Raw genomic sequence first — 16889 nt, forward strand, 5'->3', positions numbered from 1 at the left:
GACAAATTACAACAGAGCCTAAACGATGTTTCTGAGTGGTGTTCTGCAAATCGTATGCTTATTAATCCAGTAAAAACAAAGTCTATGATAATCAGCACTCGCCAAAAACATCAACTTTCAGAAATGACTCTGAGTCTGTCCCTAAATGAGCACTCCATTGAGCAAGTAGCTGAGCACCGTTTACTGGGACTTACTGTTGATAATAATCTCAAATGGCAGACTCACATCAATGGAATCTGCAAAAAAATTGCTAAAAACCTGTTTCTTTTGTCAAAGTTACAAAGCATTATTAATCTAGACACAAGAAAACTATTTTACAATGCCCACATAAAACCCCATATTGATTATGCTTCCATAGTATGGGACGGGTGTAGTGAAGTTCACTTGAAGAAGCTGAACTCGCTCCAGCGTAGAGCTGCTAAACTAGTTCTGCCCAGTCCATCTCTTTCTACAAAGGAAAAGATGAAAAGTATTGGGATGTTAAGCTTAAACAAGTCGCGTAAGGCGAAAATACAATATTTAGTCAAGTAGCTGTCGAACTCACAGAATGAAACTGAACGCAATGCCATTTTTCAGCAAGACCGTATACTCGTAGCATCGTCAGTCCACCGCTCATGGCAAAGGCAGTGAAATTGACAAGAAGAGCGGGGTAGTAGTTGCGCTAAGAAGGATAGCACGCTTTTCTGTACCTCTCTTTGTTTTAACTTTCTGAGCGTGTTTTTAATCCAAACATATCATATCTATATGTTTTTGGAATCAGGAACCGACAAGGAATAAGATGAAAGTGTTTTTAAATTGATTTGGACAATTTAATTTTGATCATAATTTTTATATTTTTATTTTTGAGAGCTTGTTTTTAATCCGAATATAACATATTTATATGTTTTTGGAATCAGCAAATGATGGAGAATAAGATAAACGTAAATTTGGATCGTTTTATACATTTTTATTTTTTTTTACAATTTTCCGATTTTTAATGACCAAAGTCATTAATTAATTTTTAAGCCACCAAGCTGAAATGCAATACCGAACCCCGGGCTTCGTCGAAGATTACTTGACCAAAATTTCAACCAATTTGGTTGAAAAATGAGGGCGTGACAGTGCCGCCTCAACTTTCACGAAAAGCCGGATATGACGTCATCAAAGACATTTATCAAAAAAATGAAAAAAACGTTCGGGGATTTCATACCCAGGAACTCTCATGTCAAATTTCATAAAGATCGGTCCAGTAGTTTAGTCTGAATCGCTCTACACACACACACACACAGACACACACACGCACATACACCACGACCCTCGTTTCGATTCCCCCTCGATGTTAAAATATTTAGTCAAAACTTGACTAAATATAAAAAGCAGCTTTTGTATAATAAATGTTCATTCATGTATAAAGTCGTCTATAAGGACGCCCCAACATATCTTATACAACTCTTCAATTCATCTCCGTCATATTATTCAAACACTCGAAATAACCTTGCCTTGTCAAGGCCCCGCATCGATTTGTTTAAAACTAGTTTTTCTTATTCTGGTGCGTTCCTTTGGAATTCACTACCTGTAAATATCAAGTCATGTCTGTCATTATCTTCTTTTAAAAGACAGCTCCGAAAGCACCTCTCTAACGACTAAGTCGGTGTACACTTTGTGCGAGTGTGTGTGAGGATGTGTAAAAGAGAAAGTGTATAGTATGCTTCCATTAACAAGCACACTTTTGAATTTTTTATTTTTATTTTGTTATACCTTTCCCTATTGTTTTTTTTTAAATTTTTTATTTTTTAATTTTTTTAATTTTTCATATTTGTTCTTTGTTTCATGTGTGTATTATAGTAGGGACTAGCTGTAAGAAAGGACCATATGGACCTAATGCTATCATCCCTCGGTAATAAAGTTTTCGAGTTCGAGCTCTCTCTCACCCTCTCTCTGTCTCTCGCTCGCTCTGTCTCTTCCATGCGTTGTCTCTCTCTCTCTCTCTCTCTCTCGCTCGCTCTCTCTCTCGCCCTCTCTCTCTCTCTGTCTCTCACGCTCTCTCTCGCTCTCTATCTGTCTCTGTCTCTCTCTCTAACGAGTTCCGTGGTGTAGTGGTAAACTACTCTTTCTTGAATTGTGACTATATGCATGTGTGTGTTTGCCTTTTTCTCGGGGCGGGGATATAGCTCAGTTGGTAGCGCGCTGGATTTGTATTCAGTTGGCCGCTGTCAGCGTGAGTTCGATCCCAGGTTCGGCGGAAATTTATTTCAGAGTCAACTTTGTGTGCAGACTCTCTTCGGTGTCCGAACTCCCCCCCGTGTACGTTAAAGATCCCACGATTGACAAAAGGGTCTTTCCTGGCAAAATTGCTTAGGCACAGTTAATAATTGTCTACCTATACCCGTGTGACTTGGAATAATAGGCCGTGAAAGGTTAATATGCGCCGAAATGGCTGCAATTACTGGCCGTATAAAATTTCATCTCACACGGCATCACTGCAGAGCGCCTAGAACTGTACCCACGGAATATGCGCGATATAAGCCTCATTGATTGATTGATTGAGTAAATCACACACACACACACGAGCACGCAAAAGGCGTGCATGCGCTTCCCTTTCCCTCTCTCGAGATGTGTGGAACGGGAAAAAAGATCGTACTACTCGCCAAGTTTTATCATCTTTTTTTCCCCACACAAAATGCCAGCAAAATTGACCTGAGCTCTCAACGCGCAAGTGTTCTCAGCGTCTTGTTTAGGGGAGAAAGTAGGACGGTTCTCTTTTACTGCCATACAAGTGTTCTCAGCGTCTTGTTTAGGGGAGAAAGTAGGACGGTTCTCTTTTACTGCCATACAAGTGTTCTCAGCGTCTTGTTTAGGGGAGAAAGTAGGACGGTTCTCTTTTACTGCCATACAAGTGTTCTCAGCGTCTTGTTTAGGGGAGAAAGTAGGACGGTTCTCTTTTACTGCCATACAAGTGTTCTCAGCGTCTTGTTTAGGGGAGAAAGTAGGACGGTTCTCTTTTACTGCCATACAAGTGTTCTCAGCGTCTTGTTTAGGGGAGAAAGTAGGACGGTTCTCTTTTACTGCCATACAAGTGTTCTCAGCGTCTTGTTTAGGGGAGAAAGTAGGACGGTTCTCTTTTACTGCCATACAAGTGTTCTCAGCGTCTTGTTTAGGGGAGAAAGTAGGACGGTTCTCTTTTACTGCCATACAAGTGTTCTCAGCGTCTTGTTTAGGGGAGAAAGTAGGACGGTTCTCTTTTACTGCCATACAAGTGTTCTCAGCGTCTTGTTTAGGGGAGAAAGTAGGACGGTTCTCTTTTACTGCCATACAAGTGTTCTCAGCGTCTTGTTTAGGGGAGAAAGTAGGACGGTTCTCTTTTACTGCCATACAAGTGTTCTCAGCGTCTTGTTTAGGGGAGAAAGTAGGACGGTTCTCTTTTACTGCCATACAAGTGTTCTCAGCGTCTTGTTTAGGGGAGAAAGTAGGACGGTTCTCTTTTACTGCCATACAAGTGTTCTCAGCGTCTTGTTTAGGGGAGAAAGTAGGACGGTTCTCTTTTACTGCCATACACCAAGTGCCACACAGCAACGACACCAACATCAAGTATCAATAAAGTCAAAACTCCTTCGCAAGTTTTCAGTTTTCTTCCTATTTGCTTTCCCATCCAATCCCGCCCCGCCCCCCCCCCCCCCCTCCTCTCCCGGGCCCCTCCTCCCTCCCAACCTTTCTCCCCATCACCACTTCTCTCCCTTTTTCCCCGCTTTTTGTGGATGTCACTGGTTCAAACTCCGTAAAATTCCATCTTTACTGGAAGTGCCAACAATGAACTGTGGTTTATACCTTATTTGCACTCACAAAAACACAAAACCTTCAGTTGGAAAACACCAATTCAAATGCAAAGGAACATATGTACAAATGTTTATCTGTTTGATATTACTATCCATAAAAGCTCTGCAGCTCTTTTTCCCTACTCGTTTTGCTATTGTCTGAGAGACTAGTCTGAAAGGTTTTGGGTTCTATATAAAAATAAAAAAAACAAGTCGCGTAAGGCGAAAATACATTTAGTCAAGCTCAGTCGAACTCACAGAATGAAACTGAACGCATTGCATTTTTTCCGCAAGACCGTACACTCGTAGCATCGTCTGTCCTCCGCTCGTGGCAAAGGCAGTGAAATTAACAATCCAGAAAGGCGCGGTAGCGGTTGCGCTGAGGAGGATAGCACGCTTTTCTATATCTCAATTCTTTTTAACTTTCTGAACGGGTTTTTAATCCAAACATATCATATCTATATGTTTTTGGAATCAGGAACGGACAAGGAATAAGATGAAATTGTTTTTAAATCGATTTCGGATATTTAATTTTAATCAGAACTTTTATATTTTTAATTTTCAGAGCTTGTTTTTAATCCGAATATAACATATTTATATGTTTTTGGAATCAGAAAATGATGAAGAATAAGATAAACGTAATTTTGGATCGTTTTATAAAAAAAATAATTTTAATTACAATTTTCCGATTTTCAATGACCAAAGTCATTAACTAATTTTTAAGCCTCCAAGCTGAAATGCAATACCAAAGTCCGGCCTTCGTCGAAGAATGCTTGGCCAAAATTTCAATCAATTTTATTGAAAAATGAGGGTGTGACAGTGCCGCCTTAACTTTTACAAAATGCCGGATAAAAATGAAAAAAACACTAATATCACCACTCTGTACAGACAGCACTCAGGGTGTTGGTTTGGTGTGTTCGATGTTGGTATGTATCTAAGTGTCAGATATCACCACTCTGTACAGACAGCACTCAGGGTGTTGGTTTGGTGTGTCCGACTGTTGGTATGTATCTAAGTGTCAGATATCACCACTCTGTACAGACAGCACTCAGGGTGTTGGTTTGGTGTGTTCGACTGTTGGTATGTATCCAAGTGGCTTAATGTATCCCATGTAAAAGCCAGATTGGAGATGGCGAGCCGAGCTATTTTCACGGGAAGGGGTGGTGCCCTTAGAGCAAGATGTCAGGATATCGATAACAAACCTTTGGAAGGCTGGAGTGTTTCTGCTTGCGCTATTCACTAGGCGTTCTATCTTCCATTCACCAGGCGTTCTATCTACTATTACCCAGGCGTTCTATCTACTATTCACCACGGCGTTCTATCTACTATTCACCAGGCGTTCTATCTACTATTCACCAGGCGTTCTATCTACTATTCACTAGGCGTTCTATCTACTATTCACCAGGCGTTCTATCTACTATTCACCAGGCGTTCTATCTACTATTCACCAGACGTTCTATCTGTGACAGGGGAGGCTACCGCTCCTTTTACAGCAGACTCTGCACCCGAGTTGTTGGCCTTTAAAAGTCAACACCGGTGTATTGTAGAATTCTGTTTGTGATAGGGTCTGGTGGTTTCCGATTGTCTGTATGTTCATGGAAACCTTCGGGTTTGCATAACAGTTTTTATAGGGCTAAGAAATTAGCCCTAACATTTTCAATCCTGTTTGATTGCACTTCGCTTCCCGGGGTGATCGTAGTGTTTCGGCACACGGTTACATCTGGCGCTTGCGAGCAGGGATGGGACTCGGCATGATATGTTCAGGTAATGGCATAATATGACCACTGAACATTTTCGTGCTGTTCCCATTCTGCGAGCTTGGTATGGACAGTGGTCCCCCGGTTCGGAACTTCGGGACGAAGTTCATTTCAAACGGGGGCGATTGTGACAGGGGAGGCTACCGCTCCTTTCACAGCAGACTCTGCACCCGAGTTGTTGGCCTTTAAAAGTCAACACCGGTGTATTGTAGAATTCTGTTTGTGATAGGGTCTGGTGGTTTCCGATTGTCTGTATGTTCATTGAAACCTTCGGGTTTGCATAACAGTTTTTATTGGGCTAAGAAATTAGCCCTAACATTTTCAATCCTGTTTGATTGCACTTCGCTTCCCGAGGTGATCGTAGTGTTTCGGCACACGGTTACATATCTAAAGGCGTTCTATCTCCTATTCACTAGGCGTTCTATCTACTATTCACCAGGCGTTCTATCTACCATTCACCAGGCGTTCTATCTACTATTCACCAGGCGTTCTATCTACTATTCACCAGGCGTTCTATCTACTATTCACCAGGCGTTCTATCTACTATTCACCAGGCGTTCTATCTACTATTCACCAGGCGTTCTATCTACTATTCACCAGGCGTTCTATCTACTATTCACCAGGCGTTCTATCTACCATTCACTAGACGTTCTATCTACTATTCACCAGGCGTTCTATCTACTGTTCATTAGGCGTTCTATCTACTATTCACCAGGCGTTCTATCTACTATTCACCAGGCGTTCTATCTACTGTTCATTAGGCGTTCTATCTATTCATGTGACTATAGAGAAAAGGTTAAACTAAATGAAAAAATGGCATGTCTTGGAAAAAAAGTTACCAAACTAAACTTCTTCAGTCCGTTTAATACGCGCCGAGTAAATTAAAAGAAATATAATATTATAATATATTTTTCAAATGTTTTTTTCTTCGTGTAATTGTTTCGAAGATGCAAGTGGTCGATATTTGAAAGCGTGGATGTGATTTGTGACTGCCTGCATTCCCCTCTTTCAGGTCAGTCATACCAACCCTTGACCTCAATTCTCTGCACTCTAAATTCTATAACACTTTGAGAACACTGAAAGTGTTTAGGGTGAACACTTAAAGTGTTAGGGTGAACACATTTTTACACTTTTGGAACACAGAAAGTGTTCTCAATGTGTTATCCTGAAGCATCTTCTGCTACCTGAACACTTTTGGAACACATGGTAAACACTTTTTTGCACAGTGGAACACCAGGTGAACACACGTGTTCAACAAGTGTTCCACAAGTGTTCCACTTCGTCTTTTAGTCATGATCCGAATAAAATAATACATTAAAAATATTTGGGCCTTGAGCAGATTCGAACCCGAGATCTTCGCCTTGCCATGTCAGCGCTCTACCGATTGAGCTACGGAGACTCGTCGGAATTGAGCGTCGCTTAGAGTATATAATTTTTATACCCCCTAGACCGCTGCGGGACGTTTTTTTGTTTTTGTTTTTAATCGTGTTGTGCTTATATTTTTTCATCAAACATTTATTTCATCTGAGACATCTAATAAGCGGTAAGTATTAGCATTTTTATTTTTACAATTTAATAATGTTACTAATTGTCCCATCATGCTTCAGCTGGACCAAAAAAGAACGTTGACACTTTTAGATCTGTGGACCTGTCTGCGTTGTCGCTGCGTTGATTTGGCTCAGGATTTCCGATTGTTATCTGTAAGTTGCTTGCTGAGATTTTGTATTAATTCATCTAAGCTTAGTCACTCGTATTTTTGTTGTAACATGTTCCTGTTACTTGTAAGTTGTATCTGTGGACGTTTGAAGACAATTTCTCTAATTTTGCTGTCGCAACGGTTTCAGCTGATCAGTGGACCTTTTACATTAGTTCTGCGTTGGTAAATAAACTCTATTTCAATTTGATGTTGATTTTTTATTCTGGTTGATGTGCTTGGTTTTGTGTTATTGTTATACTTGTATGTCCAGGGGTTCCTTATAATTATAATGGTGGTCCAGTGAACGATACCTTCCGCCTGTGGTCAGAGCAATACATTTGCAGATTTTCGGATTCTTCTTCTTCCTTTGGTTAGACCATAGATGTACGATCTGCACGCTAGATAAAGTGAAGCGGTAGGCTAAAAACAGCATACATTAATGAACAACATTCATCATAATAGTGGCCAGGTTGATTGTGTGCGCAATTTAGAATAATTCTATGCATGCTTGGTTGTATTTGATTTCACAGATCTATCAGTGTATCACACTTTCAGGGAACTGGGAAGCCGTTTGAGCTGATGTGCCCATGTGGCGAATCGATGTGGGCGTAACCTGCGCACATTTCTTCTGAATTGCACTGAGGATGAACAGGAGGCACTGACGGCAACCCAGACGTGTTTACCAAGGTACGCATGTCCTGCATTTGCATATAGTGTGTAGTTTTGCAGAGAAATATTGACTTTCAAATTGATCTGATAAGTTTTGTTTGTTTGTTTGCTTAACGCCCAGCCGACTACGAAGGGCCATATCAGGGCGGTGCTGCTTTGACATTTAACGTGCGCCACACACAAGACAGAAGTCGCAGCACAGGCTTCATGTCTCACCTAGTCACATTATTCTGACACCGGACCAACCAGTCCTAGCCCTAACCCCATAATGCCAGACGCCAGGCGGAGCAGCCACTAGATTGCCAATTTTAAAGTTTTAGGTATGACCCGGCCGGGGTTCGAAGCCACGACCTCCCGATCACCGGGCGGACGCCTTACCACTAGGCCAATTGTGCCGGCGGTTGCGGAATCATTGATTATACTATTTGCTGAAATACTCTGTTTCAAAATTAATATCTCCGTGCAAAACACACCAGACAGTCGCCAAACTCATATGTGGACACACACACACACACACACACACACACACACACACACACACACACACACACCACACACACACACACACACACACACACACACACACACACACAGCCAGCCCCCTCTCCTTCCACATTTGACAGAAATCTAAATGTTGATACACAGTTTCACAATAAACAAAAGTATGAGAATCAGAACACTTGTCAGTGTTGCTACGATGTGGAACTTCAGTAAAATAGTGTTTGATTTCTTAACATGCATCTTGTGTGTGCAGGAACCATACTGCTTCGCTGAGGCAGTTCACTTTCTGGAGATGGAGCTAACAGTAATGCGACGAAACCTTGTGGATGCACTTCATGTAAGTTTAAGCTTTCTGTGGGATACAGCGCAGTTACATTTTGAGAATGCTGCCCTATTTTGCAGTCTTCTCCTTAAAAGGTGGAAAAAATATACATATTTTTAAGTTCAGTGAGTGCTGAGGCCTGCAATGATAAAATGTTTTCCTGAACTTAGTCTACTCAGAATTTCCATTCGTTATGGTAGAGTAGTGCCGTAAACACTGAGGCCAGCTTTAGTCAAAGCATGGCCAACAGACAACACGCTGCTGATCCGCTTGGATCTGCCATTGCCGCTAACTGTGTATGCAGGGTGCATTCAATATGACACCCTTTTCTTTTGAAAATATTCTCATCGGAGTTTATGATTGGTTTTGACAGTGATCGCTGGCCTCCAATGGTCGCTGACAAGGTCTTTTCCTTCGGTTCACGTAGGTTTAGCTTGAGATCACGTGAGTTAAAAGCGATCCGTTTGTAAGTTTTGATCTAAATAATGAAATATTTTAGAAAATTATGATAGAAATTAGAATGCATTTTATATTAAAGAATGCATTCCATATCATAGAACACATTCTATATTTATAGAATGCATTCTATAAAATAGAAAACATTGTATAATATAGAATGCATTCAATCATACTTGTCATTTGCCCAGAAATGTATTCTATTATAGAATGCATTCTATAACGTCCAACAATGCATTCTTATGATAGAATGCATTCTTATGATAGAATGCATTCCATAAAGCGCCACAAAACTTCTACAGGCCAGCTCGGTATGGTCCCTGCTTCGAAAGCAGATCTACAAACACTCTCACACACAGCTCTCTCTGTGTCTCTGTCTCTGTCTCTCTGTCTCTTTGTCTCTCTCTCTCTCTTTGTCTGTCTCTCTCTGTCTCTGTCTCTCTGTGTGTGTGTCTCTCTCTCTCTCTGTCTCTCTCTCTCTCACTCACTCTCTCTCTCCCTGTCTCTGTCTTTCTCTTTCTCTCTCTCTCTGTGCGTGTGTGTGGCTGTGTGTGTGTGTGTGTGTGTGTGTAGTTCTGCTTTTCTTTGCGGGGCTGGCCTGTTGTAGTTTCGGGACATTATGCATATAAATTATAATGCATTTCAGGACGTTAAAGAACGCATTCTATCATAAAAAGCATTTTGGTATTTTGTGTAAATAGAATGCATTTTATCATAGAAGGCAGTTCGGGACGTTATAGAATGCATTCTATAATATAGAATACATTACATAATAAATGATTTCCTTATAATTCATTATTTAGATCAAACCAACAAAACTTAGGTAGTTTCTTTACAAACGGATTACTAGAGGGTGCATTCAATATGACACCCTTTTCTTTAAACTAAAACTCATCGGAGTTCACGATTAATTGCGACAGTGATCTTTGGCTTCCAGTGATTGTTGACAAGGTGTTTTCCCTGGGTTCACATAGGTTAAGAACGAGTTAAGGAAAACGGGCGTGCTCAAGGCCTCGCCACATTAGCAGTACGGTTTACTGCTTACCTTATATAAACAATTTGTAGAGTGCCATTTTCCAGAGTGGCCACGCGCTAATGAAATCCTTGCGAAAGACCTATTTTAATTCTACTTTTTGTTCTTAGGGACAGACTCCTGCTTCAAGAGGGATTACTTTTTACATTCAGTCGTGTGTGCATGTGCGTGCATGCGAGTGTCATTGTGTGTTGGGAAGGTGAGAGCGAATTGGACGTGACGTATTTGTTCTGTTATGTGACCTATGCCCGTTCTGGAATAAAAAAAAGTTTACCTGTAACTGCGATTGTTGGAGATCTGCTGACAGCAAGAAGAAGTCCACTATTAGTTAAGATTTACACTTCAGTGTTATCAATTAAGTACAAACGTTTAACACAAACCTGTTAAGAGTTGGAAATGCATCATGTTCTAAAACTCACTTTTATTTCGAACAGGATGTTCCGGACAGCGAGTTGAAAACTAAACCAAAGACCAAGGGCCTGGAATCCTCCCAACTCTGAAGGGTGTTTTTGTTATCGGACTTTCGTGTGTGAACTTTCAAGATGGGGTTTACCAGAGCTCCGTTCATATTATTTAATAGCAACATATACCGAGCAACAAAAGAAACGCGAAAAAATTCTGCAATGTTTGATTGACAAAATCTCGAACAATTATGGAGTTAGAATTATCAAACCACAACATTTTGATGAAGGCATGTTTGACACAGCTGTTGCGTGAGTATTTTGATGCTGCGATTGTTTCAACACACGGGACAAAACGAAGTTTTGGAGGTCTCGCTCAGTCAGCCTTCATCGCGTTCTCTGGCCACTGATCGGACACTGGTTGCTACCAGTGATGTTCCTGGTATTGTCAGCGGCTGAATTGAATCGATGTCGAAGACGTTGTGGAAGGAAATTACGATCTTGTCTTATTGGGGTAATGCGAAAAAATCTACCGCGTTGCATAACTGCAGTGCTTCCAATGTCACCAGAACATTGCAGAAGGTGATAAACTGTTGACACATGCACGTTTAAAGCACATGCCAGCGCTTCTGGATCACCCCCAGCTTTAAATCGACCTGGCATTTTGGTGGTGTCAATCTTGGCATCCTGGCTGTTTCAAAAGTGAGACTGGCAGCAAGCGTGCCATGGTCTCTTTTGGTTGCTAATGCATTAGTGAACACATCTCACATATCAGATTTCTCCTGCTCTACTTGCACGTGCTGCGAGCGCGCATTATGTGTTTTACGATAAACCTGCTTGTCTTGTGTGTTAAAACAGTCACAGCATCAAAATAATCACACAAAAGCAAGGTCAAACATGCCTTCATTAAACTTTTGTAGTTTAATAATTCTAACTCTATAATTGATGAAGATTTTGTCAATCAAACAATGACGAATTTTGTTGCTCGGTATATTATGTGTTCAACAATTCCTACCCCAGACCCGTTTGTTCTGCGACTGCTGCAGACATTTCTTTTTGTCAATTAAAAATGCTTCTTTGCTCACAAAATTTGATTTTAATGTCTTTCTGAATTGTATGACAGTGCAGGATGAAAGTGTTCCAAAAGTGTTCTAAAAGTGTTCCAAAAGTGTTCTAAAAGTGTTCCAAAAGTGTTCTAAAAGTGTTCTAAAAGTGTTCCAAAAGTGTTCCAAAAGTGTTCTAAAAGTGTTCCAAAAGTGTTCTAAAAGTGTTCCAAAAGTGTTCCAAAAGTGTTCTAAAAGTGTTGACCTGAACACTTTTATGTGTTCAGAAGTGGTTACAGCAGGGTGAACACTTAAAAGTGTTCAGATGTGAACACTTTTGGAACACTTTTGGAACACTTTTTTGTGTATAGAACACTTTTTGTGTTCCAAAAGTGTTCCAAAAGTGTTCTACTAAAAGGGTGTTCAGAAGTGGTTACAGAAAGGGTGTTCAGGAGTGGAACACTTTTGTTTAGAGTGTGCCCATGTGTGAGTGCACCTCTCTCTCTCTCTCTCTCTCTCTCTCTCTCTCTCTCTCTGTCTCTGTCTCTGTCTCTGTCTCTCTCTCTCTCTCTGTCTCTCTCTCTCTCTCCGCGCCAGGAAATTATTTTAATACAGCTGTCAACGTTCAAGAAATGCCAATATTTTTTTCCATGAGAAACAAAAAACACTCCATTTCAACTTTTTGCACTTCCACAGACATGCTGAAAAGCAAAAAGGGCGCAATGTAAAGAGAACAGAATACGGAAGGACGTCTGAACTCTTCCAACAGTGTTGAATGTCGTTTGTTTTTCTCCTTCCCACCCCACCTCCAAACCCGTATTTGCACTGCTCTCATATTCCGCCGTTTTGTTGAGTCCCGTGTAAAGTGTGTAAAATACTCCGGTGGAAGCAGAAGCCAAAAAAGGTCAATACTTCTCTATTCTTAATTGAACGGATTGAAATAAGCTAAATTTTGCTTTTGTGGAAACTTAAAGATTAAACCAGCAACTGGTAAGAAAATGAAGAACAAGAAAGTGGAGCAAACGGTCATCACACAATACCAGCAACAACACAACTGTGGCAAATGTATACCATTGGACGACAAATTTAGTCTGTTAAAGTTTTCATCCTTTTTTTCTGCATGTTTGTCTGCCTCAATACACCTTTAAAGCCCACTTTCTTTCTTTATTTGGTGTTTAACGTCGTTTTCAACCACGAAGGTTATATCGCGACGGGGGAAGGGGGAGATGGGATAGAGCCACTTGTCAATTGTTTCTTGTTCACAAAAGCACTAATCAAAAATTTGCTCCAGGGCATCATTGCAGAGCGCCTAGAACTGTACCCACGGAATATACGCGATATAAGCGTCCTATTGATTGATTGATTGATTGCAACGTAGTACAATATATGACCTTACTGGGAGAATGCAAGTTTCCAGTACAAAGGACTTAACATTTCTTACATACTGCTTGACTAAAATCTTTACAAAAATTGACTATATTCTATACAAGAAACACTTAACACGGGTAAAAGGAGAAACAGAATCCGTTAGTCGCCTCTTACGACATGCTGGGGAGCATCGGGTAAATTCTTTCTCGTCCCAACCAATATGGGACTTCCCCTAACCCGCGGGGGGTTTAAAGCCCACTATCCACACAGTTTCCCCACAACTGCAGTGCATTCTGTGAGGCTCGCTGTTAGTTGGTCAGCGTACCTCAATCAACTCGCTCATTTCAAATTCTCCTTGTCGGTCTCCACACCTCACTTAGCAAGCAATGTTCTGGACGGGGCGCGTTGAAAGCCCTGCCACATACAAATCAAAACTCGGCGCTTCTTCGGGCACAGGGTTGAAGGAGATTAAGTCGACTTAGTTTTCCATTTCTCATTCAGTCCGTCCCCCCCCCCCCCCCTCAGATCCCAGCAAAAACAAAAACGGATTAGTTTCTGTCCGCATGAGGTCGGTTAAAAAAGAAGCTAACGGAAATGTCCTCTTCTGCATCCAACAGGCTGCACCCTTTTACTTGCTGGGGTCGCAGACCCCCCCCCTCTTTTGTTTGTTTGTTTGCTTAACCCCCCCCCCCGCCCCTCTTTTGTTTGTTGTTTGCTTAACGCCCAGCCGACCACGAAGGGCCATATCAGGGCGGTGCTGCTTCGACATAATAATATGTGACCCCGCACCACCAAATCAGTCTTAAGATAGATTTTGAAGGTTTTGAGATTATTACATTTCCAAAAACTACAATCTTCGTGCGCCACACACAAGACAGAAGTCGCAGCACAGGCTTCATGTCTCACCCAGTCACATTATTCTGACACCGGACCAACCAGTCCTAGCACTAACCCCATAATGCCAGACGCCAGGCGGAGCAGCCACTAGATTGCCAATTTTAAAGTCTTAGGTATGACCCGGCCGGAGTTCGAACCCACGACCTCCCGATCACGGGGCGGACGCCTTACCACTAGGCCAACCGTGCCGGTCCCCCCCCCCCCCCCATCTGAAATCATTTGTTCATCATTGGGGTTAAGCAGGGGGGAGGGGTTTCCTTCAAATTACTTTTTCTCCTAGATCCTTCCTGCAAGTGGGTGCAGGCTAATTTCCACAACAACTTATATTTGGTGACGAAAAGGGAAATAAAGCTGATTGTTGGAGTCAAACTACAGCATCTTCGAGAAAAAAAAGGGGGAGAGGGGGTGAATAAAATCCTGATAATAAATGACTGTAGGTGGTCACTGTCAGAGTGACCGGTGAATAAAAGTTAAGTTCCCGCTGCTGAACCCTTCGACAGACAATGAAAGCCAACTGTATAAGATGTAGACAGGGTGGACATGCCACAGATCGCCCCTATTAGGGGTTACCGTTGATCAAGAATTGAAATGGCAAACTCACTTGAGTAAAAATTTGCAAATTAGTATCTAAAAATTTGTACTTATTGTCTAAATTAAGACATTATGCCGATGTGGAAGCACTCAAGTTGTTTTATTACGCTCACATAATGCCCCATATCAACTTTGCTTCAACACTTTGGGATAACTGCAGTGATGTTCATCTCAAACGACTCAATTCTCTTCATCGCCGTGCTGCAAAACTAATTCTGCATGAGTCAAATAAGCCAACAGATGATAAATTAAAGCTCCTTAATTTCCTTCCCTTGAAAGATCAGTTGACGCTAAACAAGGCTGTCTTTATGTACAAAGTAATTAACAATAATGTTCCTGGATATTTAAAATCACATTTCAGACATGCCACAAAAAGATATGGGTCCCAGAACCTGATTCCCCCCATCCCTCGTCTAGACTTGTATAAGTCAAGTTTAGCCTTCTCAGGAGCGTCTCTATGGAATTCCATACCCCTACCCCTCCGAAATGCCTCTTCTGTGAAAACGTTTAGGCGCCAGTTTCATTCCCGCTTAATGGGTAAATAGAACACTTTTCATGTCTGATATTTTAGTGCTTTTTTACATTTAGTCAAGTTATGTTTGTATTTTGATTTGTTCTTTATGTGTATGTATTGATAATGATATACATGCGAATGATTGGGACAATTCCTCCCCACATTTGTTTTCTCCCTTTTGTTATTAGTTGTTTTGGATGTTTATATGCAATGCATTATTGCAACTATGCTGCAATTTCCAAACTATATTGTTTTTCCCATTTTTGAATGTGTATACAAAACCATAACCCTTTTCTTATTCCTATTTACATTATGTACGTCTGTAAGTAACAATAACCTTGTCAATTTTACTATCTATATTATGTGCGTCTGTATTAAGTGTTTGTATAAGGGACAGGTTGTAAGATTAGGCTTTGCCTAAAACCTCTATCCTTTGGTAATAAAGTTCAGTTTCAGTTTCAGTTTCAGTTCCCTCTCTCTCTCTCTCTCACTCCTACCTCCCCAATATCTCTCTCGCTTTCCTTATTCAGTCTCTGTCTGTGTGTGTCTTTCTCTCCCTCTCCTTTACAAAGCATACCATGATCCTCCCCCTTGTCTCTCCCTCTCCTTTACAAAGCATACCATGATCCTCCCCCTTGTCTCTCCCTCTCCTTTACAAAGCATACCATGATCCTCCCCCTTGTCTCTCCCTCTCCTTTACAAAGCATACCATGATCCTCCCCCTTGTCTCTCCCTCTCCTTTACAAAACATACCATGATCCTCCCCCTTGTCTCTCCCTCTCCTTTACAAAGCATACCATGATCCTCCCCCTTGTCTCTCCCTCTCCTTTACAAAGCATACCATGATCCTCCCCCTTGTCTCTCCCTCTCCTTTACAAAGCATACCATGATCCTCCCCCTTGTCTCTCCCTCTCCTTTACAAAACACCATGATCCTCCCCCTTGTCTCTCCCTCTCCTTTACAAAACATACCATGATCCTCCCCCTTGTCTCTCCCTCTCCTTTACAAAGCATACCATGACCCTCCCCCTTGTCTCTCCCTCTCCTTTACAAAGCATACCATGATCCTCCCCCTTGTCTCTCCCTCTCCTTTACAAAGCATACCATGATCCTCCCCCTTGTCTCTCCCTCTCCTTTACAAAACATACCATGATCCTCCCCCTTGTCTCTCCCTCTCCTTTACAAGGCATACCATGATCCTCCCCCTTGTCTCATGCCCTAACTCACCCCAGATTCGTCTAACTTCAAACATTAACCTCGGCAGTGTGAGAGGGGGGATTCTTGAGGAGAATTAACAAGTACGACGTTGTTGTGTCTCGTTCCTAACAACTCAAACTCGCTATAAGACTTCCTTGTCCGCCAGTCTTCCAACTGGGCCTTCTCAAGTTCTGTTCAGTTGAAAACGTGACCAACATGCCAACTGCCTTACTATTCCGCAGTGCAAGGGACGTAAGCCATGGCAGTCTGTTCGATTGATGGGAAGTAACCGAGCGTTTCGCAAACTCTCTCTTTCTCTCTCTCACACACACGCACGTGCACACACACGCAGGCACGCACACACAGACACACACACATTTACACGTACGTACGTATACACACACACACACACACACACACACACACACACACACACACACACACACACACACACACAGAAAGTCACAAACTTGTCTTACCTGAATCCATCGATCAAGCACACCGTTTCATGCAACAGAAAAAAAGTGACAATGATTAGTATCATCATCATCATCTTCATCATCATCATCATCATCATCATCATCGTGAGAGAGAGAGAGAGAGAGAGAGAGAGAGAGAGAGAGAGAGAGAGAGAGAGAGAGAGAGAGAGAGAGA

At 41.7% G+C, this 16889-nt stretch overlaps 1 protein-coding gene and 1 long non-coding RNA gene across 2 annotated transcripts in view; one reads left to right on the forward strand and one right to left on the reverse strand.

Annotated features, from left to right (window-relative positions):
* LOC138959188 (ATP-dependent RNA helicase DDX1-like) overlaps positions 1-16889 on the reverse strand; it is a 589642-nt gene that overhangs the window by 221946 nt on the left and 350807 nt on the right. The gene's annotated exons all lie outside the window — the stretch shown is intronic.
* LOC138959019 (uncharacterized) lies at positions 6992-11715 on the forward strand. The gene is made up of 4 exons (XR_011453571.1): positions 6992-7248; positions 7800-7931; positions 8668-8751; positions 10660-11715. It is a non-coding gene; the product is annotated as an uncharacterized lncRNA (long non-coding RNA).

The sequence above is a fragment of the Littorina saxatilis genome, linkage group LG1 (genome assembly GCF_037325665.1).
Source record: "Littorina saxatilis isolate snail1 linkage group LG1, US_GU_Lsax_2.0, whole genome shotgun sequence".
Taxonomy (NCBI): domain Eukaryota; kingdom Metazoa; phylum Mollusca; class Gastropoda; order Littorinimorpha; family Littorinidae; genus Littorina; species Littorina saxatilis.